At 42.0% G+C, this 26303-nt stretch overlaps 1 protein-coding gene across 3 annotated transcripts in view; it reads left to right on the top strand.

Moving 5' to 3' along the window:
* plxnb1b (plexin b1b) overlaps nucleotides 1-26303 on the top strand; it is a 116610-nt gene that overhangs the window by 44336 nt on the left and 45971 nt on the right. For 2 of the 3 annotated variants that reach the window (XM_067588446.1, XM_067588447.1), the window contains one exon: nucleotides 698-805. The exons of the other annotated variant lie outside the window; for it this stretch is intronic. The gene's annotated coding sequence lies outside the window, so the exon portion shown is untranslated. The remainder of the gene's footprint in view (nucleotides 1-697; nucleotides 806-26303) is intronic. 3 annotated transcript variants of the gene reach the window in all.

The following is a 26303-nucleotide window of genomic DNA, read 5'->3' as shown; positions in this document are numbered from 1 at the left end:
ATGTTGTTAAACCCATGAAGGACTTCTATTAGAGTTGTGTGTTGAGTAAGGGGAAACTTTGGGTCTGGGAACATGTTAGCCTAGCTTAGGGAAGAAAGCTGCTAGCCTAATTCCATCAAATGTGAAAACAAAAGTCTATTACCAAGTAGCAATAGAGAAGTTCAATATCAGCATGCTTACAATGACAATCTTAATAGGAAATTTCAATATTTTTCAGCCTGGCTTGCTCTGAGTAATGGGTTATGTGAATGTTGCATGCACCACCTCCATTGTAGAGAGCTGGCAGCTAATGTTAGCCAGCAACCATAAATAGACTCAAAAAAAAAAAAAAAAAAAGACTCAGACAAGCGTTTGGAATGTAAAACAGAAGTTAAATATGAAAAGCTTTTGGTGGATTGTGCTGTTTGCCCTGATATATGCTGTTCTGCTGAAGGAACATTTCCAGAATCTCTACAAAGGAGGTGGGAAGTGGAAGTTAACATGTGTTGTACTGTATGTATTAATATCCCATATATGATGCACCATCATCTACCCTCCTCCTTGAGTACTAGTTGTTGATTGGTTGCCGTGTAAATATCTGATCACCTTGCAAGATGCTAATTACCTTAAATGTTTTCACCTGTGTCTGTGCTATTTGACTGACATCTGTACTTAGCACACTTGAGGAAAATGTTTTGTCTTCCTGTCTTCTTTGTAGAAAGTGACCACTGAGTGTGACCCTCTCCTGTCATCACAAGTCAAACCTGGCAACCCCACTTCCAGGGACTATACACCCTCCTTTCACATGTGGACCACTGTGGAACAGGTCAGATTTTTAATAACTGGACAATATCTTTTCCATACATGAATCTACCTCTTTTTACAGATATACTCTATCATTGATTTCCTACTGTGATTGTTACGAAGACCAGAGGCAGCTGAAAATGTTGAGCTTTGATAAAAAGAATTTTCTGATGTATTGGGGTTGATATCAGTGGAATAGTTGTAGCAGAAGTCCTGGCTGCTCCTCCTGGCTGTGTGCTTTTGTGTACCTACCTGTATTTCTGCCTCCTGGCCAGATGAAAGCAGAGTGCTGGTTGCTGCCTGCCTTCCAAGGTCAGGTCACTCAGACCTTGTTTAGATGTGAATGATGCTATGGGTGAATTCAGAGCAGAGGCGGTGAGTGCTGTTATCCCCTGCCTTCCTGTATAATAAGGTGTGTGTGTGTGTGTGTGTGTGTGTTTAGAGAGTGGAAGGTTTGTGACCCTTGTGCTGTCTGGAGCACAATGATGAATGAGACTGTTAAGAGTGGAAGTGTGAGACTAGACTGTGGATTTCTTTACCATCAGACATGCATACACACACACACACACACACACACACACACACACTTTATACTACTCTCCTGCATGAATCCTTACATGCAGATATTGCTTTTCTTCTCCTCCTTGCAGCATCATCTACAGCTAATATATTATTTCTCTTCTTCCATTTATTCTTCATTGTGTCTGGGACTGTGTATCGCTTGAAAATGCTTCAATACCGATGCCTGTATGATACACGAGTTTCTTTATCAATGCTTAAAAAAACGCTTTTTCAATGTCTCTCTCTGTGAATAAACAACAAAAGCAAATGTTAGCATACTAACAGGCTAATCTAAGATGGTGAACATGGTAAACATTATCTTTGCTAAACATTAGCATGTTGTCATTGTCACTGCGAGCATGTTAGCGTACTGGCGTTAGCATTTAGCTCAAAGCACCACTGTGCCTAAGTGCATCCTCACACAGCTGCTAGCATGTTCTTGTTATGTTCATGTTTTAAAACATACAGCTTTATAAGTTATAGTTTAAAAGTGACAAAATGTGATTTTAGATTAGGGAAAATCTGATTGAAGAATAAGTAGACAAGATAAAACAACTATTGCAGTGCCAACTAAAAGAGGTCAACTAAACAGGTTTAGTAGGTATCAAACCTTGAAGTTACAGTGAAACAGTGTGTTAAGCCTCTGTGATGTCACGAACTTCCAAGGAAAGTAAATATGTGGGTGGTGTACAGTTACAAGAATAACAATCAAATCTTTCAGATTTAACTTCCTCCAACGGTGTTGTTCTGCTAGTTGCTACGACCCACAAACAGCCATCAAACATGAGCATGAAAAGTTCAAGGAAAGAAGGAAAAAAAAGGAGATATTGATTATAAAAATACTCAAAAATGATTGTTTTGACATACTGTATATTTGGAATATAACAGGAAGACAGGGACACAGGATTAGAATTTGGAATTTTTAAAAAAAAATTTTGCTGTGTTTTAAAGTTTGCCAATTTTATATCTATTTTATTTTTAGGTAATGTTTAGGCTGCTTGTGTTCAGGTATCATATTGTCACTAGTATTTCCGGAAACAGATCTGTGAACATTTCAAACACTAACCAGCTCTTAGTTTTCACTCTTCGGTGTTCCAGGTACAATTTGATCAGTACTCAAAAAACATTTGGGTTCCATATATCAGCCATACACAGCTCGGTTAGTAAGCCTGTCAACGTCACCAGCTGCTCTAGAAAGAGTGTGAAAGCCCCTTTCAAATGAAAGCCTTTCTGTTCCTGAAAGCTGTCATTTGATGAATACACAGGGAGCATGTCTTTTAGCAGCCATCACACAGCCCAAAATACTCCCTAAAATATGACTACATCTACCCAGCAACACTGCAAGAACCACCAAAATCCAAACAATATCACCATGCAACAAGCAGCAGCACACACACACTGACGTTATTGTGCATATATTCAACCGCAGCTAAAACAGCCTCCTCCTCCTCCTCCTCTGTGTGCTGCCCAGAAGGGGGGAAAAGCCATGCTCTTTTCAAACATAGATAAATTTGCAAGACCTTTTTAAATTTTTTACATTCCCCATTGTCTCGTGTAACGGAAATAATTTAAAGCCCTGTTCCTTCTGGTTCACCTTTTAAAAGCATGCTGTGCTGTGCAGACTTTTACTGTATATTCCTAGCAGGAGGTGAGGATGGAGCTGAGAGGGAAACATTCCCTGTGTGAGCATTTAACTCAGAATGCCAAGAGCTGCTGCCGAGATGCTGCACTATTTATGGTGAAGGAGTGAAGAAAGAGCATGGGGGTCGGATGGGTGAGGTATTTCTGCATCTTTACTGCCAGGTGTCCAGACTTGAATAAGGAGCAGAGTAAAAATGGGGCTTAGAGAGGTGAGTGAACATCCTGATTCCAGCCCCATTAGTCATTTGTTTGTTTTTCCTTGGTATTGGTAGATATTGTTAAGATGTACTCATATGCATGATTCATAAAATTGTGCAAGTTAGATTGTGTAATTATTTACAAGTAAATACAGTGGAAGCAGTGAATCAAGGTGTGGACATAGAACGAAAGTAAGGAGAGAGGTTAGTTACAGGAAAAAGTAAACCAGCGGTTCCCAAACATTTTTAGTCATGTCCTGCTCTGGAAGCTGTAAAAATGTCCGGAATTCATGTGAATTTAGTGTGTTATTATCAACCCCCAATAAAACTTGGGAAACTAATGACACTGGAGCAAAGTAGAATTTTATTATTACAACAACAACAATCTTTGTGAATGAAGACAGCAGCCGCAGAGAGCACATCAACCAGAGAACAACTAACTTTTCAATTTAGCTGTTATGAAATTAACGTTAATGAGCAACAGTTGATCTAATCTGCTACAGATGATGATGGTGATGTCTGTTATTGTAACCAGTGACAGTGCTGGTCTGTTTAAAAGTACGCCAGCTACCTATTTGTTTTCCATTCTGCTTTGCTAATGAAAGAGTGAGGAGAGATATACGGTTAGATAAGAGATTTGTTTGCATTGGAACTGAACAAATCCAGGTATTTTATCTGAACTCTTCCCTACTACTGAGTAGTAAATAGAGATTTGGGATCATCACTGACAGATGTGGTGTCGATCAGTGATAATTTCACATGTATAAAAGTGACGCATTGCATCGTGGGATTGTTAGCAGATAGAAATGAACATTATCATGGACACTGGTGTTACTGTTTTGGGCATCTTTGAGGGCACTATGCAGAGCGTAAATGTATCACTTAGAATTCAGACATTGAAAAAGGGTGGAGGGTAATGATAGAGCACTGCACAGTAAATAGGGAGTGGTTTTGGATACAATCAGGTCCAAAAGGTTGATTGTCCTCCTGGTTATGTCGCACCCTCCCCTGCATTGGCTCTGCCCCCTAGTTTGGGAACCATTGCTGTAAACTGATAGACAGACCAAGGTCTCTTTCACACCAGTATACATTGTTGCCTGACAGGTAACTCAAGTCATTCCTCATTATCAGGCTACATGGACCCATGTGGGGAATTTAATTCCACTGACTGACACCAGAAACATGATGGAAACGAAGCATCTTTTGCCATCATATTATGAGAGCAGGTAGTTACTGTGTGGTCGCTATGTTTCACTCACTTCTTAATGACTGATGACTAAAATACAAACTGTTTCTGATGTATCAGAGTAAATCCCAGCAAAGTGTTACCATGGTTACTAAATGATTGTGGATAAATGTAAACACCACTTATAGAAATCACTTTTAGGAGATTGCTTTCTTGACAATCAGCAGATGAATTTAATAGATGATAATATATACTAAAGTCACATATCCACTGTCATAAAGTCCTGTGGTTGGTTTACTTTACTTTCACACAAACTTAACTGCACCAGATTTCACTTTGAACCAGGACCTTTTTTCCCTGTCTGATTGTTTGTCTGCATCAGAGTTCAGTTGACTGTTTCACACCAGTCTAAACAAACTGAACCAAACCAGCTAAGAGGTGAAGTGTGAGGACACCAGGAGTAGAGTATAAATGATCACAAGTGTTCAGGTTGTGGAGAAAAACATGAGTAAAAAAAATCAGTGACAAGAGCACAGGGAAGCCAGATATTATATCTTTCTGACAGTGTGAGGCAGGATGAGGGACATGTGTTTTGAAGGGTGAGTGATAAGAAGAGGAGGCGTAGCCCCTCCCTCCATCTCTCCACACCTCCACACCTCTACCGCCTAATAACCAAACTGACGCTAGTGTCCCTCAACACCCTGTTGTAAACCCCTGGCTTGTAAAACATGCACAGGTGAGGCAGTCACAGGGACGATATCTCTCTCTGTCACTTACACACACACACACACACACACACACAAACACTGGACTGTCAGGGGGGAAGCAAACAACATCTATGTGATGTTGATTCAGACAGGAATGTGCAGAGTTCTTAACATTTTTTTCTTTTAAATGTGTATTTCCTTTCCATGATGTCCCTCTGTGTGTCAGTTCTGACGGACCAGCATGCTTTGCTGCAGCCAGAAGCAGCTTCATACGGGCATGCTCACCAAGGGTGGCCAAAACCACGATGGCAAATCCACCTTCAGGGTGGTCCACTGTGGCAGAGTAGATTTGTTGTAAGAGATTACTCATAGTTTCAGACAGTGTCATGCTTCTTAGGCTGTATTACACGGTGAGGTAACCCGCTGTAGTTGTCAGGGTGTTACATTAGATTATGTGACACATTATGGCCTAGACACACACACTCACGTGCACACACACACACATATCAGATCATGGTCACATTCGAGGACATTACATAGACTTACATTCATTTCCTGGAGACTTTTCCTAACCATCACCACTACTTGCCTAACCCCAACCTTAACCTAACCCTAACCTTAACCACTGAACCAAAAATCAGCTTTTTCCCAATTGGGGACATGGCTTTTGTCCAATTGGACAAGCTGTCCCTAATTAACTGCTCCTGAGTCTGAAATTTGTCTCCAAAATTAGCCTATGATAGACCACACACACCTCTACACAGCCAAACTACCCCCTTAGGCATTTTGTAACACTGTGAACTTGCACAGATACTTAGAAATGCATCCACTGAGACACACAAACAATCTTTCCCCTCCTCTCACACATACATACTCACTGTCTACCCTCCCCCATGACATACTCAGAAATATTGACTACATTTGCATTGTGAGCAGCTCATAAAATCCCCCTCCAGAGCTCCATAAGAGGCTGTTGGGCTGTGGTTTGTTCTTGCAGCCTGGAACACTAAAGCTGGGGTAAAGCAGCACCAGGTCCAGCACAGCGACGCTCACTTCCAAGAGGAATCCCTGGCATTTAACAGAGCCTGGTGAAGAGAGGTGGAAACAGCAATGTGATAGGACAAGCTTCATTCCCCAAGTGTTGTCTGTGAACGCTTGGTGGACTTGTACAGTGTAGTCCAGTCTGTGTGTAGGAATAAAAAGGAAACTTTTGAATGATTGTAATCAGTGTGTTGGTTATTTAGCAGGAAATGCAGAAGTATTACTCTGAGAACAAAGTCACATCAGTTCAGAAACAAGGAAGCACACAGATCTGATCATTACATGTGTAATCACTGCTAGATCTTACTGTCTGTTTCCACTTTCTAGAAAACAGACTTGCAGTTGTTTTTAGCCATGCTAACAACATGTTCTCTAGGGGTGAGTTCACCACTTTTGTCCTGACTGAAATATCTCAGTAACTTTTAGATGGGTTGCTATTAAATTTTGCACAGACATTCATGGTACCCAGAGGATGAATCCTAATGACTTTGATGATCTTCTGTCTTTTTATCTAGTGCCATCATTATCTAGTGTCAACATTTCAACTGTCCAGACACTTTGGTTTGTAACCAAATACCTGTAGAACTATTGACATTCCCATCAGCATCAGCTGCACTTTGTGTTTTGTGCTAATTAGCGAATGTTAGCATACTAACATGCTAAACTAAGATGGTGAACATGGTCCTCATTACCTGCGAACTATCAGCATTTTACTTGATAGGTTGCATAACTGTGTTGGCATTTCTGGTACAGCTTTAAACTGATAACTAATAGATATTTTAATGTTTGTATCAATAATCACGTGTCCTCCTCAGCTCCCCTGCTGTGTGGAGTCCCTCAGGGGTCGGTTCTTCGACCAGTCCTCTTCTCTTTATACATGCTCCCTCTGGGTCATTTGTTCAGCTGCTTTCAAGACGCGTCATATCACTGCTATACCGATGATACACAGATCTATTTCTCTGCCAAACCCAATAGCCTGACTCAACTGTCCTCCCTCCATGATTAGCTAGGCTGCCACCAAAGATAGGTTGTCTCTTAATTTCCTCCACCTAAACCCTGACAAAACAGAAGTTATTTTAATTGGACTTGATAACTTTGCCACTGCAGTAGATCAGTTCATTGGTCCTTTTCATTCAAATATCAGTTCTACAGCTAAGAATCTTGGTATCATCTTTGACTGGTATATGACTTTTGATCATCATGTTACTAAGCTCGTCCAGTCCTGTTTTCTTCAGCTAAGAAATATCGCAAAAATCAGATGTATCTTGTCTTCTGTGGATCTCAAACTATTAATTCACCCTTCATTTACTCCCGTCTAGATTATTGTAATTCCCCCCTACACGTGCCTCAGTCAAGCTGCCCCCATTCACATCTCTGATCTCCTCATTCCACTTCTTGACCAGTTCGTTCCTCAAATCTTGACCTTTTATCCACCCCCCCCCCTCCAACAGCAAGGCAAAAGGTGACCACACCTTTGCAGTTTTACTCTGGAATCATCATGGGGAATCATCTTCCCCATTCCGTCAGATTTGTTGAATCTTTGGACTGTTTTAAGCGGCTTCTGAAAACCCATCTTTATAGGCAAGCCTTTTTATAGATCTCCATCCATACCATATGTTTGAGCTTGTTTTAGTTTGGTCTGTTTCTATTTGTGCTGTGTCGTATGTTTTTGTTCGTTCTATTTTGTTCTGTTTCTCATCGTGCTGTGTTTTATATTGTAATACATATTGCTTTATTTATTTATTTGCTTATATTTTTCATTTTATATATATTTTTTTGTGTATGAAGCACTTTGTAACAGTGTGTTTTAAAAGTTTTAAAGTGCTATATAAATAAAGCTTCAATGACTGCCTGCAGCCTCACAGAGCTGCTAGCATGGCTGGAGACTCTAAAGGCACCGGTATGCTCTGTCCGAACTGCTTGTCAGTGATCAAATATCTTCAAAAATCCCCCTCCAAAGTCGTTATTAGGGGGCTGTGTCCAACTGAAACACCAACCCAACATTCACACTCACATCATGCTATGATTGGCCAGCTGTGTGGAGGTGAGAAAGGAGCCATGTTTTGAACTCGTTTCATTCTCAACACAACTATTTCTGTCACTTTTCTTGTGAACAACTGAGTGCAACACTATGACTGCATTCCAGGAGAGACTGTGTTATCCCCGCATTTAAACAATATCACATTTCCTTTGTCTCTATGACAACTGGCTTTTCACCCCTCCTTTGAGTGTGTTTTTTCAGACAGCCATAAACACTTTTGTCTTCCGACATGGTCAGACAGCACGTTGTATGAACCAGTTCTTTTCTAGCCCTCAGTCTTGTTTGATTGTGTTGCTTGTAGTAGCAAGAGCCGGCGGTTATTTTTTGCTGAACAGATTTGTTGACAAATGATTAGTTATATTTGGTCGAGCCCTCCGGCGACTCCAACTGTGTGAGAGCTTGATTCCATGTTTGTCCTGGATATAACCTGTGTATCATCCCATTATCTGACTCACAGCCATGGGAATGCCCAAGGCTCTTTATGGTTTTATGGCTTGTCAAAACTGTGGAGTGGCTGGCAGCACTGCTTCCCGACTTCAATAGGATAATGATTTTTTTATACCGATGCTGTGTGTGTGAAGCTCATTTACTTTTTACTGCACTCAAGACTCTCTTGCAGCCTGGCAAAAAGAGCTCCAGCAGTGGTCGTCATACTGTTTTACTGCTCATTCTCACCTCTGTATGTTATGCAACAAGCTTGCTACCCTGGCTCCATAAGCAACACACACCCTAATGTTTTATGAAGGCAACACTATGGAAAAACAGCATTAGCCGCATGGGACCACAAAGAGGCTCTTTGTGTAGCGGTGTGTTTTACACACACACACACACACACACACACACACACAGCATTCAGAGAGGAGCAGACAACACAGCAGTCACACTAACATTTACCCTTCACTCTCTCTGCACTGCCCTTGTTATTGCCCAGACAGGCACAGAAAGGAGTCTTTATATATGTGTGAGTGTGTGTGTGTGTGTTTTTGTGCAGGTTTGGCCGACCCCTTCATGAGCACATGCTATCCATGGTTTGCAGAATCACCTCTACCGCCCTTCCTTCAAGAGCACTGCCCTCAATATTGTCCTCAGGTTGCAACGGCTCCATCTTTAACTACTTCTCCGAAAAAGAGTAGTGTTCTGAGAAAAAGAGGATTATGGTACTGGTTTGTAGAGAGAGAGAGAGAGAGAGAGGGTGTATTGTGTGTGAGTGCTTGGAGGGGAGTACCATGTCAGTCGGAAATGAATTTTCAGAACAGTTGTTCAATGTTTCAGAAGGCTGTTGGGGGGCTAAGCCTTCACCAAGCTGTGCTTCATAGCAGTGCTGCTCATCTCGTTTCCATGTCCATATCACTTTTTCTTCATCGTGTCGAGCAAAAGAATCACGTCTGTGCACAAATTGATTTTTCCCGATTTCAAATGTACACTTACAGTCTAATTTATTGGTGCCTGATGTGGAGAAAGAAGTGATAACCTAGAAGTCTCATGTTATTTCACTACAATGATGGTCGTGTTTTGAGTGTAAGCACGAAGGCATTAGAAAAAACAGACCCCCTCTTCCCTCTAAATGAAGAATGTTTGTGCCTTATTGCTTTCTGTCTTCAGGTGTAATTAGTTCCCCAACTTGTGCATGCACGTGCACGAGATGAGTTCAGTATTAGGTGTTTCATGTTTTATTTCTTTCTCTTTTAACCCTTTTGATGAAATGCTTCCTCAGTGTCTTGGAGGTCCATAGTTTCTACACCTGAGCGGTAATGATGTCTGGAAATGTCTGTTAAACTTTAAGCTTTTAACTAAACGCTGTTAAAGTTTGTCAAGCACGGAGAAAAAGGGTTCCTAGTCCCAATGAAATCTTTAAGGAGATTGGTTTGCTGGTTTTACTTACTGAACGGCAAGAACAAACACTAAAATCATTCAACTGTCCCTCATATCCTGGCTCCAGTGCTTCATGATCAGAGCATACACTGTGTTGAGTGATTGTTTCTTATGTTTTTGGAGCGTAAGTACAGTGATTGGTTGTTGACCAGGTGATCTATGCACAATAATACTGTGCAGGTAGGTAAGTGTAAGTGGTTATGGGACAGAACTGTTGCTGATATTTGATTATTTTCATCATCAATTAATCTGCCAATTATTTTCTCCATTAATCAATTAATAATTTTGTCTATAAAATGTCTGAAAATAGTGCAAATGCTTGTTATGATTTCCAAGGTTATGTCTTTAAATGTCTTGTTTTGTCCAAGCAACAGTCCAAAACCCAGAGATACTCAGTTTACTAACATCCATGACCAATGAAGAGAATACAATCATCACATTTGAGAGGTTAAAAGCATACATGCTTAAAAAATGACTCAAATGATTATTTGATTATCTAAATAGTCGCCAATGAACTTTCTACTGATCAACTAATTGATTAATTGATACAGTTACGTAAACATGAGATACAGGATCAGATTTTGTCAAGCGCTGTCTTACTTCTCTTTGGTTGTCCTGCAAATACAGATGTTAGTAGTAAAATGGTGAATACTTGTTGTTGTTTTTTTGTTCTTCTCATGCTGACGTGATGACACATTTACTTGACCAATCACAATCAACAGCACTGCCAGCAAGCCCTCAAAGGACCTGAAGCTTCCAATTAGTATCACCCCCAGAGCAGAAATGTGGTTCCAGGAACTCATCCCCAAAGCGGGCAGAGAGCAGTGGAAACAAAAGCAGAGCCTGTGAAACTAGCCACGTGCTACATTACATTTCAGTGAGTTCCTGCAGTGGAAATGGGCTGTTTGACACTATTTATATTATTTGCATGTGGAGGAGAATCGGAGCTCATGATCTACCAGCGACAAATAAATGGTTTTTCGTATCAGCTGATCATCAGTACAGCCTCCTCCAAGCTCCTCGAACCACACGCTCGCAGCGTTGAGTGAAAAGTTAAGGAAATCAATAACAGATAAAAAGGTTCTCATGTTAATGTGTTTATGTTTTCTGGTCCATTGTGGGAAGTTCTTCCATATTGTCTTTGTTCAGCTTGCCCAAAATTTCCACATCTCCCTTGGGAGAGCCAGACCCCTTCCTCCCTCCATCTCTCATCCATCTGTCGGTCCGAGGCTGCCTGGCTGCTGTCCCTCTACTAATTCTAATAATAGCTTGTTTTTGTGCTCTGATGCTGCCAGTAATGATGTTTCTGCTCCAGGAGAGTCAAAATATTTGTATGCCCCCCCCCCGCCCCCCCTCCACCCTCCGACCCCACTTAGTTGACTCCAGTTTGAAGCTTAAACAGCTGGCTCGCTGCTTTCTCTATCTCTGCCATCAGTCTGTTCTCTCTGCCTCTCCCTTCAGTCACTTCTATGTTTTGTTTGTTTTAGCTCCTTTCTTCTCTCACTAATAGGCTTCATCCTCTGCATGTGTCAGGTAACAGTCTTGATGTGTGTGAAGGTCCTGTTCTCTGTTAGAGATCTGGACCAATATGTTTGAGAATAAAGCCGTTACATCAGTGCAGTGCTCACACACTGAAACAAGTTAGTGTGATCATTTATCACAAGTCATATTAAAAGCTGGAGGTCACCAAACCATTCCACATTTGAGTGGACTTTGGTTGTGAATGGTTTGAAAGCTTTCCTGATTAAACTTCTTTTTTAAAGGAAAGATTTGCAGTGTTCCCAGTGTAGCCAGATTTTGCTGCATCCGGGTGTTTGATTAAATGATTAATTTTATTCTAAGGCTATGGCATAAAAAATGATGATTTACTGATAATTTAGTCTAGAGGATGTTAGAAATGAGGACTTCCTATCACATATTACCAGAGCCGAAAAGGATGTCCTCAGATTGAATTTCTTTTTAGTAAAATCAGAAAAAAAACCCAAAAACCAAGCAGTGTTTCCCCTAGGATTTTTTTCAGCAGCGGTGCTGTAGTTTACAAGAATTTGTCAAATTTTAAGATGCTAAACAGTTAGGCTACATACAGACAGCTTTTGTTTTAGCTTGTTCATAACACTTCACTATTAGCCTAACCAGCAAACTATGGTTGTGTAAAACATGCCAGCGGTGGATGGAGACTGTGGGCAAAGCAGGTGGAAATATCACTTTTCTACATATTTATGGTTGTTGAACAGGTGGTTTGATAAAGTACTTATTGGCCTTTCACTCACAAAGGTTTTACTGCACTCACTGGAAGTAGAACGTTATCTTTCACTTCCCCTGCTTCACTGTGTCCACTGCGGCCTCTCTGCTGCTGTCTGCTCTGTGTGTGTGTGTGTGTGTGTGTGTGTGGAGGAGCTGAGCCCCGCCCTTGATCAAACACCGACACAGGGAGCAGAGGAGAGGCTGCAGCAATGACACCAATTCCCATTCTCTCCACAGTAGCTCCAGTCAGCTGCGTAAAGTGAAGAAAGTGCTTGTGGTTTGTGTTTGTTTTAATTATTATGCACAGTGTGAAGTTTCAGCAGTGGCGTTCATCATTTAGCAGCACTGCTGTTGAATGCAAATAGGGGAAACACTGCCCCAGAGCTAGCTGGCCAGTTTCTAATGACATGAAACAGTTTGAGATGCTAAAATCAGTAAATGTTTGTCATTCAAGACTGGATTGATCATCATCTGCAATTACTATCCTGTTGATTGAAGAATTGATTAGTAATCATTTTAACACTAGACCCTTGAACTGATGAGATGGTGAAGGGTCTCCATGCATCTTTCTGCTGACAGCATATTGTGTCTTGCACCTTAAATATTAATGCCACAGTGTATGCCGAATGATAAAAGGAGATTCTGAGGTGTCTGGAGATCAATGTCAGTGTTTCTGCCTGAAACAGACTTTAAAAAAAGAGGAACTGTTTTTTTTTATATATTTATGCTTTTTCAAGCAAATGAAAGACATGCCCAAATATGTAGTCATGACAATTAAGCCAACCTCTAGTAGCAGACAGTGGACAATCCCAGATAATTGACAGACTGAAATCTTCTTACTGTGGTGCAGCATTAAAATAACCATGATAATTAAACCACAGAATAAGTTAGTTTCAATGGGCCAGACCCCAATAATGCAGCCAGAAAAGATAATCCCAGACACACAGCCTTTTCTCTCTTTGACCTCACTCTCTCACATTCATCCATTTCGCTGCATTTGGACATATCTGTGATGTTAAGCTTTTCTTGTTACTGTAGAGAACAGAGTGATGTCTTGTTGGAAAATCCTAGAATTGTCATTTGGGAAGAAGACTAGACTGTGCATGTAAAGTTGTTATCCTAGAAAACAAAGAGGAAATGCAGTGATGATTCATTATGAAGCCCACTTTGCTTCACTTCCACATTATTCCTTAAGCTTCAGTGACATGTAAAACAATATAACTGGAAGCAGTACTTGGCAGAGTCTGAGCAAGCAGCATGGGAACTGGGATCAACTGTAGTGCCACATAATGGCCAAGTCTCAACATGTTTGGCAGTGATTAGTAGCAAACAAATAGATAAAAACCTCTATCATGGTTGTTTTTTGAAATCTACAAATGAAGGTTTTGCAGTGTATTTTTACATAGACTGCAATCTAAAGTCCCTTTCACACATGCACTGCAACCTGTAGTGGAGCGAGTGGGTGGGCAGAGGGGGCGGCTGCCCCGGGCCAACGGTTCTCTCCAGTTACGAAGGGGCCCACCTTGAGCCCGATCTGCCTGACCTAACAGGCATTTTTCTTGTTTAGTTGAATATTTTTTATAAAGTTTGTTTGTGTGTCTTGATTGCGTCAAGAAATAAAAAGTCAAAAATCATACTCAGACCACGTCTGTGCGTATGCAACTTTTTGCAGAGCAGAAACAAACCCCCACCACTGCCAAGGGGGTTGTCGTCTTATCGCCAGCGGAGGCACTGTGTCCTGTTTGTATTGCCGTTGATTCGTCCCTCTTAATATCCCTTTAATCAGGCCCCTGTCACTCTGAGTTGATTTGGCTGCTGGGACCGGGGACCGGGAGTTTTAATAGCTAATAAAAAAGAAAAAAGCTCATGTCTGCTGTATTTCTGTTTCCCTTGCTGTTTTTCGTAACAATAAGTGTAAAAAAAAAAACAAAAAAAGTCCAGATCAGAGAAATCAGTTTAAAATGTTGATGTGACATCATCATTACTGATGTCAAGCTCTCTCTCTCTCTCTGTGCATGTGTGTGTATGTGCATCATCTGACTTTGAAGTGCTGAGGAAGTGTGTAAGCTAGCTAACAGTATTCTGTCTGTGTTGACTAAAATGGGGGGAAAATACAAGTCTGGCGCACTAAAGTGTAAGGAACAAGAGCAGAGGAAGAATCTTGTGGCCTCATGTGTTCCACTCACAAACTTCTTCTCACTCTCAACAACTCAACCTTCCATGTCTGGCAAGTGTCCTGCTACTAGCTTCACTACTAGCCAAGCAAGTGAAAATGTTAGTGGAGCTAGCTCCATGCAGGTAGCTGTGGTCAATATGCAGGAAAGCAACCGTGATAATGATGATGATGGTGGTGAGGACCAGATAAATGAAGACACTGAGGACCAGGTAAATGAAGACACAGCTGTAGTTAGTGATGGAAGTGGAAATGATGATTTTGTTGATGATGATCATGATAATAATGGTAGGCCTATGAAAACTACTGCTGCTGAGCTGACGGCACAAGCACGCCCCCTCTCCTCCAATTACTCCCCTGAATCTCATCAATTTCCCTCAGTCTCAAGTAGTGCTACAGATGTGCACCCAACCTCTGTTTTTTTCTAACTTAATACTGAAGAACAGTACCTAACGGATCCCTTCTTTTTCCAAAAGAAACCTCTCACACCCGAACAGATCAGAGCACTGATAGAGCATGGCCCATGCCAGCCAGGGCTGAAAGACAGATATGAAGCATTTCCATATGATGAAGATAAAAGATTCTTCAGTCCTGTGTGGTTTAAGCGCACTATAGGTCAGTCATGCACAGTGGACAGACAATGGTTGGTGTATTCTCCAAAATGCAAGCCCCTCTATTGCTTTTGTTGCTGGATGTTTGGTACAGAACAGAATGAAAGGGAGGGCGGCAGTGGGTGGACCCTACACTCGGCGTCTCAAAATTTAAAAAGGGGATAGAAAAAATCAAGCAGCACGAGAAGTCTGCTGCGCAAAGAGAGGCAGAGAAAATGTTTTTGATGACCAAGTTTTGCATCTGCCAGGACAGCTCAGTGGTTGCAGAGCTAATCAGAGTCGAGACGGAGCAGATTGAGAGAAAGAGGAAGATTTTACCTAGGCTGAGTGACAGCACCCTGTTTTTAGCATGACAGGGCTTGGCATTTTGGGGACACAGGGAATTTGCTGGGTTGGGTGCCACATCCTCAAACGAGGGAAACTTCTTGGAGCCATAGAAGCTGTTGGCCCAGTATGATGCTCTCCTAGAAGAACACACAAGAAACCCAGCGGATGTGTGACCTAACTGAGCCATCAGTCTCAAAATGAGTTAATTTCAGCCCTTGCCAGCGAGACACTGAGTAACATCATAACAGAAGTTAAAGCAGCAAAGTTTTATTCTGTCATTGTCGACTCCACCATGGACATTACCAGGATAGATCAGTTCTCTCTGTCCCTCAGGTGAAACTGGCAACAGTATTGAGCGCTTTATTCAATTTGAAGAACTTCCAAGTAGCAATGCAGATACATTCTATAATGTACTTGTAAATGCACTCGAAACATTAGTCTGGATGTTAACCTTATCCGGGGCCAGGCATATGATGGGGCAAGAACAACGTCTGGTCATTTATCAGGGCTGCAGGCAAGGGTCAAACAACAGTGCTCCCAGAAGGCATTTTACGTGCACTGCTGTGCACACAATCTAAACCTCATCCTCCTGGATGCAAAAATATTTTTTGGTACACTGGAATTGCTCTACTGTTTTCCTCACTTCCAGCCTTCCATGATTTAAGATCCTAGAGGAGGAACAGGCCAACATGCAGCTGGAGGGAACTATACTAACATTGAAAAATCTGTGGGATACCAGGTGGGCATCCAGGAAGCAGGCCACCGAAGCCGTGATGCAAAGTCTACCTGCTGTGCTTGCGGCTTTGGAGAGGATAAAAGAACACAACCTCAGTTCACCAAAGACAGCCTCTGAAGCAGATGGTCTACTTCACAAGATAAGCACATTTGAATTCAAATGTATGCTGTGCTTTTGGAATGCCATACTGCAGAAGACATATTATCCAACTACCTCCAAAAAGAATGGCTAGATGTCAGCACGGCTGTCCAGCTTGTTGACACCTGTATGGCACAGCTCAAGGAAATGCGCACAGATGTGTCATTTGAAGAAATGATCGAAACAGGGTAAGACATTGCTAGGAGGTGCAACTCTTCCACCGAGTTTACGGGGGGGGAGGCCGGAGACGAAAACGCTTCCATGATGAGGTGGCAGAAGATGATGTAACCCAGGATCCCAAAACGCGTTTCAAAGTGGAATTTTTTTTCCATATCTCAGACATTCTTGTGCAACAGTTTGATACACGCTTTACAGATTTTTGCCAAATGGCAAAACTTTTCTCCATTCTGAACCTGAAAAACTTTTCCACAGATGATGCAACCAACAGGATCCAGGATCTAGCCAACTTCTATGCTGGAGACGTGTCCGCAGCTGAGCAGGTGTTGGATGAATTTCTTTCTTACTGTACTATGTGTAGCGAATTCATTATCTGCAAGGATATGGAAAGGGCATTACCCAACATCAGTGTTTTGTATCATATTTATAAAACACTACCAGTCACCAGTGCAAATGCGGAATGCAGTTTCAGCCGCCTCAAGTTAATTCAAAACTATCTCCAGGCATGCATGAAGGAGGCCAGACTCTCAAACCTCACCTTACTATCCATAGAGAGGGATATTGTCATTGATAAGAACAAGGTGGCTGAAATGAAAGCTGCTGGATGAAAACATCTTTGGTAAATTGTTTCACATTCATTATTTGTGATGACATAGGCTTGTCATAGATGCTGGCTATCAAGCCTTTTTCAAAAATAGTGTTGTTTGTTGCTGCTTTGGTTGTAGACCGCTGTGTCTGCTTGGTTATTGTATTAACAACAGGCCACACATTGCTTGCACACTTGTAGTTACTTATCGTGTGTGGGTTAATACTGTGTGGCTTGATTGTGTAGACTATATGGTTGTGTGGATGTATGGACATCAAACATCACTGAATGTCAAACTGTGTGTTCATTTGCCGGGTTTGAGCAAATTATTGGTAAAATCCATGGTGCCGACCATGACTCTGAAATAGCTTATCAGCAGTTGTGCTATTTAAATATCAGCAGTTCACTGTTTAATGATCGATCTATGGTTCTGTCCATGGTGCTGAAATAGCATACCTCGTTGTAATGTGCATTTCTCTCCGTTGCGCCTTCTATCTCCGCAACTTTCCCCTTGTCCTGTAGGCTGTATAAGGGCCCACTACAGGTCCTCGCCCTTTTGAATAGGTCGTGTATAGTGTTGTACACCACCGTGTGTATTTTATGTTTATTTTATTCTCGTGTAAGAAAGACATGTTACTGAGACAGTGCACCTGGCCTGTCTGCGTTCAATCGATGTATGTAGGGCACCACGTGCTGTCCTCGGTGCAGAAACATTTGAACGTGACTGGTAACCTGTTTCTTTTTATACTTCAGAACAAACTTGTCTAACAAAGTGGCTTCACTGTATGTTTTCTTAGACATAGGCTTGCTTGGTTCAATAAGTGAAGATTTGTGTTGTTGGATAGGATATAACAGCTATTTTACAGTTGTGAATTTTAAAATGACATGTCCCTCTGATGAGGTTCAGAAGGGCCCATTGAGAATGCTCCGCCCTTCCTGTGCTGAGGGTCTAGCTCCGCCCCTGACTGCACCCCTGAACTGAATCTAGACATTACCCGGAGGAGCTTTATGTGAGAACACACATGTCTGAATCAGTCACATTTAGAGAGGATTTCACCTTTGCTGGATTTTGTCACATAAATGCCTATTTGGTCTGTAGTGGTCAAGCAAGCCGCCATATTTGATATCTTGTAGAGAATCAGAATCCACAGAGGTTTTGTGCCAAATTTGCAAATAATTGGCTCAGTGGTCTTGGAGGAGTTCACAAAATAGTTTTTTTGCAAAATTGTGAAACAGCCAGGAATGTAACTTGATTGAGTAGCTGTTTGAGTGAGACTATAACACTGGGTGAGGGATGATCATTGAACATAAGGTGAGAGAGTTTGGCTTGCTGTTTGGGGTGTCTGCTGACTGGCTGACAGTTTGGCTCCTGAGATGCGCGCACACACACAGGAAGAGACAGGAAAGTGACGTTTTAATGCTGCTGTTACTGTCTTCCTCTCTGTTACTAGGAAACTTCGGCCAATCACACTTCATTTCACTGCTGCACTATTGTTTCGATTCTCAGAGTCAGCATTGTGCTGCCAGAATAAAATCCTGTACTGCAAGGCCAAGTAGCATTAACAAGCTGTCAAGGCCTGAGGGGTGTGTGTGTGTGTGTGTGTGTGTGTGTGTGTGTGTTTGTGTGTCTGGTCCCCTCTCCTGTGTCTTGAGTCATGAATATGGAGCAGCTTCTACTTTGTTCAGTCACTCACACACAGCATCAAACAAAAGATAAGACTGTGAGGGTGAGAGTCTGCCTTCAGAGCAGGATAAACCAGCTGAATTACACCCCCTGAACCAGCACTGCATCTGGTGAGGTGCAGAGAAGCATAGGTCGAGGTGAACTAGGGCTGGCTGGAGGACTGGTGAGATCAGGGTTTGGGTTTGAGGACAAACATTAGATCAGATTTATGTCACAGAAAAATGGCGGTTTTATTTTCATAGTTTCATTCCTTTCAGTTACAACATTTCACTACATTTTTCACCAAGTTATCTGCTGAGATCTTAGAACACAACATTGCTAGACATAGCGTGTTGACATGCACTTAAGAAACCAAGTCACCATCAGCTTTCAGCAACCCGATTTGTTAAACAAGACACATAGTTTACAGAATCGGGGTAAGGGATTAAGAAACCCAGTGTTAACAGCATTTTTCCAAGAGCCATTGTAAACATACTGAGTGACACGAAGTTCTACAAGGAGTCCAGCAGGGCAAGCAACATGACCAAATGATTAGACAGGTTGACAGTTGTACCATATTACTCAGACCACTTTTATGGTAGTAAAAGCACAAGTAATCATAAAAAATGTACCTTAACTGTCCGTCGTGCATTAGATTTCGTAGAGCTGATTCCTGTTTGTTTGTTCAATTACTAGACATTTTGTTTACAGTCACTAAGAGCTGGGTTTAGATAGAAGATCAGCATCTGTCTGCTAAAGGAAGGACTCTCTGTCTGTCTGTATGTCTTTCGTATATCTCTTGAACCATTCACCTGATCAACTCCACACTTGGCGGGTGTATGGCTGGGGACCCAAGGGAGTGTAGTGTAGAATTTGGTGCAATTCAGACATGTGATACATTTAATATTAATAAACTTTGAATAAACCAGCAATCAGTGAGCCGCTCCACTCTGTGCAGGGGCAGGGCGCAGGTACAGGTATAAACACTTGTGCTTTTAGAAGAGGTCAGGCGACACACCGCACCAACTAGTTTGTTTGACGCATACTGAGGCCTTTATACACTCTGTTGGAAAGCTGTAGCTGCCAATGTTGCTGCATCTACACATCAGCAATGAAGTGCTTCTCATTGAGGGCCTGATTCTGACTTTCTTCAATATGACTTCTGACATGAGTTCAGTTTCACTTTTGACACAGTGGAAGTGGTTTTGTTTGTGGCTATTTAGAAATACAGTTCTAGTGCGTAAAAATAGAAATGTGCATCAGGGAATCAGTAACTGAAATGACTTATTGAATAATCAAACGTTCTCATGCTTCAATTAAACATCAAAATTTTGGATTTCTTGTATCTGCTGTATTTCCAACAGTATGTTGAGGCAGCAGTAGGTCCCTGATGCAGCTGCCTGTAGGCCCATTACTGCTGTGCTGCCTAACTTGCTGATGAAAATGAGTGGACAGGAAAAAATAGCTCTTGTCCTTCCTACTTTTCCTCTCTGTCAGAGGAGTTTCTGCATTCCTTCTGATAATGTGTGCATAGTTCTCCCTGCCATAATCAGCATGTAAAAACACAAGCTATAATTTGCCTGTGAAGACATTGCCTCATGAAAACACAAATGTGCACCAACACGCGCACACACACACACACACACACACACACACACACTTTTTCCCCCCTTCCCAGCATATTAGTGCTAGACAGTGACTTCGTACTGTTTATATGAGCATGATTACAGCTGATATCACAGTCCAGTGGAGCAGAGACACACAGGCTGTAGCTTCTGTTTGCTTCTAAGAGCCATAAAGTCAAAACGATAATTTATTTTATCTTTTCACTGTGTTTGCTAACTGGCCACTGTGGGCTAAGATGTGTGTTGTTCCCCTGAATGGCCATGCACAGAGGGTAATATGTCAGGGATTGATTTTATATACAGTATGTGGCTGAAATGAACCTTATAATATCTGTAAGGCCTGTTGTTGTAGTTTTTTCCAAAAAAATACCCAGAGGAGTAAATCATTTTAACCAATTTTCACCAGGAATTTATATTGTTTCAGTGAATCAAATGTTTTATCAAGATCAGGCTTGGGGTCCTCTAGTGGTGAGGACATCTTACAATATATACAGTACATAATTCCACTGATAGACAATGAACAGAAGAATGGAAACAAAAACAACACAGAGCTGCTGAGCTGAGAGTGCACCAACCAACTAGTACTCAGTGTCCACTCTAAACACACAGCCTGTGGGCACAAGATGGCTGAAAGGCTGGAAACCCACCGGGCCCAACGAGGCCTGTAGCCACATGCTTGTGTCCATAACTGGCTGTGGATGTGCAGTGGGCAGGGCCAGAGCTCGTGGGACAGAGCACACCAGTGTCAAAGGTTGTGTTTTGGTAATTTGCCTCAGGATAACTGCTGCCCTGCCTGCTGGAGCTCCTGGTGGAACAGCGGAGCTATTCACTATAATGACTTCACTGCTTTTTATTCCATGACTGAGTCCTGAAAGCTGGTAACATGCTCAGTGCCTCCTGCTGGAGGTTTATTTCACTGGTATTGATGCGATGCATGTGTGTCCCCATCTCTATTACCTAATCATTCTACTCTTCCTCTTCTGACTTTTATGGTTCACTCACGAAAGCAAAGCCACACCTTGAGCCTAATAACCCCCTCTCTGTCGACCTGGTCAAGGGTCTCTTCCTGCGTCTGGTGGAGTGATGGTTGGTCTGTCCCGTTGAATCACTCAGACCGTTAAGCAGCTAAGTACAGTTAAAGGGTGTGTCTCAGTGTGTTAAGTTGGTAATGATAATGTGTGTGTATAGGTCTCTCTCTCTGTGTCCACACCCTTCTATTGCCTGTCAGTGTGAGGGTCCCATTGGCCATCCACAGTGACTGCCTTAAACAATGCAATTATACACTGGGACTCAGCTTGCTCTCTCTCTCTCTCTCTCTCTCTCTGTCTCTCACACACACACACAACTCTATACTTAACCTAACACACTGTGGTACCCACACGTGTACGACATGCACCTGCTGCTATGACCAGCACTCACAACACTGAACACATAGAAACACATCCAAACATATTAGTCTTATGTATATATGTATAATATTAACCTTAGAGCTGAAACGATCAGGCAATTAATCAACTATTAAATTAATCGTCAACTATTTTGATAATTAATTGTTTTGAGTCAATTTTTTAAGGAAATAAAGGTCAAATTCTCCAATTCCAGCTTGTCAAATGTGATTATTATCTTCTATTACAGTAAACAGAATATCTTTGGGTTGTGGACTGTTGTGGACAAAACAAGACATTTGAAGACCTCACCTTGGCCTTTGGGAAACAGTGATGGACATGTTTCACCATTTTCTGACATTTTGTGGACCAGACAACTAAGAAACCGAATGAAAGCCTCATTTAAAAAAAAAAAAAAAAAAAAGGAATAAAGGGATGTTTTTAATCAGATTTTATGGCTTGAGACAATAAAATGTTGTTTTTTTTCCCAGCAAAGTTCAGTGTTAAACTGGGTCTTGTTGTGGCAAGAACACATAAGTAGCTTTCAGCCATAAAAACTGAAGAGAAAAAGGAGACAACAATACTTAAAAGCTGCTCAACCAGATTTCCACCAAGTCATTTCAATCAATCAATCAGACTTTATTCAATAAAGGGCTCAATAATAACAGCGCTCTATAAAAACTGAGGAATTGGGGAAATGCTATCATAAATCTCATCAATTTGCTATGAGGAAACACCAGAGACAGGATTAAAAACCACCCAGTCTAGTGTCTCCCTGACCTGTTTTGATATTTCTGGGTTCTATAGGGGTATACAGTATATGAAGGCACCACAAATACTTTCTCTCAAAACCAAATAATACCAGAGTGGAAGACATGAGATACAACTTACCCTGAAGCATTATAACTTCTCCGCTTGAGTGCATTCAGAAGTTATTGCATGTGCCAGTGTAGATGCTTTATGATGTGTGTGCTGCCAGCCGCACCTGTCTGCATCTGAGTTACGATCCAGATAAACTCTAAAGACTTTTATAGCTTCCTGTCTGGCAGCTGTGGCTGTTTGTTTATGATAGCCCTGATGACTCGCTACTTGCTCTCATTTATGCCCCTTAACATCTAATTCCTCCACAGACATGCCCCTTCATCACGCTGACATTACTCAAAGGCCTACAGCAGCTTGATTTGAGTCGTTGCTCATTTCCTATCCGTCTGATTTATTTCTACTTCCTTGTTTTCCAAATGAGTATTTTGACACTGCTACCTATAAAACAGAAGGCACTAGTTTAAACTGTAATTGGTTGTAGTTGTTGTAGTTAAATTTTGAAGAGGAAGATGAAAAAAACCAACTATATTTACTGACTGAATTAAAAGTCTCCAGTCTTATCTTTTGTGCCGTTTTGAATGAAACTGTGTGACCCTGAGACCTTAGTCAGTCAGTGTCTTTCATAATGCCAAAATAATAAAAAAAAGAACTGTCACAGTCAACATGAAAAGAATGAAACGTTTAAAGAAAATCTCACATCATGCAGGAATTGTCCTCATGGTTGACCTCAGCTCACTGAATAGCAGCCTTTACATACAGAGCTACATTGATTCGTGGGGAGGAAGTAGGAAACGCATGCACACGTTCGGTCAAAGCCATTGAGCTCCACCCAAACGTAGAGGTGATCCCAGAGACCCGGATATCCGCCCTCTCTTATATCCAGCCTCATCCTCTGTCACCCCAGGGTGATTTCTCCAGGGCCATAAAGTTTAACAACCATGGGAACTTCCTTTACCCACCCAGCTCCTCTGCAGCGACAAGTGGCTCTCCTCTGACCACTGAAACATGTCCAGAAAAGCCTGCTGTCATGCCACTGAGGGACAGGACTTCATCCCTTAAAAGGGCTTGATCATGGAAACTTTTATGTCTTAATTTCTGGAAAGAGTTTTTCCGGAAGAGAGCACAGGGCGATGATTCCACTCCTCCTCCTCCTCCTTGTCCTCGTCCTCTCTCCCTGTGAAGTTCATCAGCCGAGGAGGAATGTGTTCTTTTAGATGGGCGGCAATTGTTGGGGGTTTCTCTATAAATAACTTTTTGTCAGCCAGCCAGCCGGGCTGTCCAGCTCCAGCGCCAGCGGGCAGACTAATGCAGCGACTGAGAGGGAATGCACCAACTGAAGTTTTGACACAGTATAGTTACCACTGCTACTCCTGCGCATTCATATTAAGAGAGTGAAAAACAGTCAGTATTTTAAAAGTAAAGACGGAAAATCTGTCCCATAAAACACAACAGTTTTGTGATTTACTGTCCGTGTGCATACGTGCCAGCAGTCTGGTTTCATTTTCACACTTGGATTTAGTGTTAATACCATATAAGAAATGGAAATATCCCACTCAACATAAACATAAACAGCTGCCCAGGTCCAGTGTGTAGCTAGAACATCTTCGGAAGCAATGTTGATGATATGCAGAAAGCCAAGCGATGCGGCCAGCCTTGATGTTATGGTTGAGTCTGTTATTAATAGTTCTTATAAAGAGCTACCAGCTGGGTGGGAGAAACGGTAGCAGACGACAGACAGCGCTACACCACTCACTGTCTGCCATGTCTGAGAAGAAGAAGATTGATTGCTATGGTCTTCAAGTAATGTGTTACTAATGTGTTACAAATCAGAATGAAATGGTGAGACTGAAATGTTACAAGTGTCACTGATAAACCGAAGAGTCCGGTTAAATTGTGGCACCGTGGTGCGTTTGAATGACATCCAGTAACATGAGAGAGTCCTATTTAAACCGTATATGTGAATATGCTGAGTGTCATTGTTTTCTATCTGGTTTCACTTGTTAACAATCAGCTAGAAATATGTAATACAATTTCTATGATGTGACTGTAAGACTAGCAAAGAGGGTAAGCAGCTGGCAGTAATGCTTGAATGCTTCCAATTTGAAATAACAGGAGGTTTTTCCCATTCAACCAGCATTGCCTGAATGCAGCATAAAGATTCTGCTTTGAATAAAACTAATAAAACTTTCAGCAGATTAAGTTAGTGCATTCAGATTCTGGGTACATTTTTGATGAATTGTTTTGTTCACAGTTCCAGCTTTGAAACATTGTGAATTTTCTACATTTTGATTGGTCCTGTCTGTAAGCTGTCCCACTAGCTTATGTAACTCAGTGCAGTCTCTCTTATTTGCATTACTGCAAATGTCAGTGGCTTTCCTACTTCTGGAACAAAACCCGGAAGTTCTGTCTTCATTCGATGAAACCGGATTCAATGATGGCTGAAGCTCATGGGAATAGTAGTATTTAGGGTCATCCGCCTATAGTGTTACATCATCCTGAAGAGACCCCTGTGTTAGAATGAACGTGTTCTCAACTTGTAAAACCTGATGTTCGGTATGATCAATCATTTGATGAAAGATCTGCTCTAAACTCTCATCAGGTATTGGTACATTCAGCTGGTCTTTTTTTCTTCTTCTGTGGTCTGTTTCATCCTGCCTCTGGATTCAAAGACAGTAAGTCCCTCTAAGTGTTACAAGGTAGCGCTGGTGGTTTACACAGCTCGTATATCACAGCAGTAGCAGTTGTGCTGTGGAGAAGCAGGAGGAGGAAAATGTTGACGGCTAGTGTTTGTGTAATTGAGCGCCGTGGGCTCTCGCAGACACTGAAGCATCCTTTGTAAACACTGTTTGTTGATGTAAAGGCTATGACTGATTGCAGATGGCTGCCCTCACTCAAGGCCTCGCTGAGTCCTCTATGTGTGTGTGTGTATGTGTGTGCGTGTGTGTGTGTGGGCATTTTGGAGTTTATTTGTTTTAAGTGTACAGAGGAGGACTTCTCATTATAGGCGTGTGTGTGTGTGCGCTCATGCACATTTGTGTGTTTACGCTCACAATCATGTCACTAATTAGAAACTTGCTTTAGTTCCCCTCCCCCTCATTCTGTGAATGAGTGGGTGTTGAATGGGGCATTATGGGTAGGCACTGTAATTAATGGCCACCTCATCCTCTCTCTCTCTCTCTCTCTCTTTCTCTCTCTCTGTCTGTCTCTCTCTCTCTCTCTCTCTCTCTCTCTCTCTCTCTCTCTCTCTCTCTCTCTCTCTCTCTCTCTCTCTCTCTCTCTCTGTCTCTCTCTCTCTCTCTCTCTCTTATTATCATTAGTCACATTCCATCAGTTCTCAGTGAGCACTGAGGCTTGCGAGCACTTGTTTCTGGCGATTTCCCTCGCTGTTTCCCCTCCTCTCTGGCTCTCCCCCCGTCTTCTCCTTTCACCATTGTCTTCCTGTAACCCCATTTCTGTCTGCTTATGTCACTCTGTAAGCTTTTTCGCTTCAAATATGCTCTGTCCCCCCCCTCCCCGCTGTTGTCCCTCTCTGTCTCCTCCAGAATGTAGGATAGCTGAATATCAAATGAATGAAAGGCTGGACTCAATGAAGCGGATGATGGCTCAATTGAATGTGCCTCTCAGGAATGCTCCGTTTTGTTGTGGAGTCTTTTGGCCCCAGCTCAGGCTCCAGTCTAGTCCATGTTATGGTGGGTAGACTTTGGTTTGTCCTGTGAGGATTCTACCCTGCTGGTCCTGTCTGTCTTCTACAGGCTCCACTGCTACATGTCATCTTAACAAGACGTTA

The sequence above is a fragment of the Thunnus thynnus genome, chromosome 4 (assembly GCF_963924715.1).
Source record: "Thunnus thynnus chromosome 4, fThuThy2.1, whole genome shotgun sequence".
Lineage (NCBI taxonomy): Eukaryota > Metazoa > Chordata > Actinopteri > Scombriformes > Scombridae > Thunnus > Thunnus thynnus.
The sequence above is the reverse complement of the archived record's forward strand: the minus strand, read 5'-3'. Positions and strand labels throughout refer to the sequence as shown.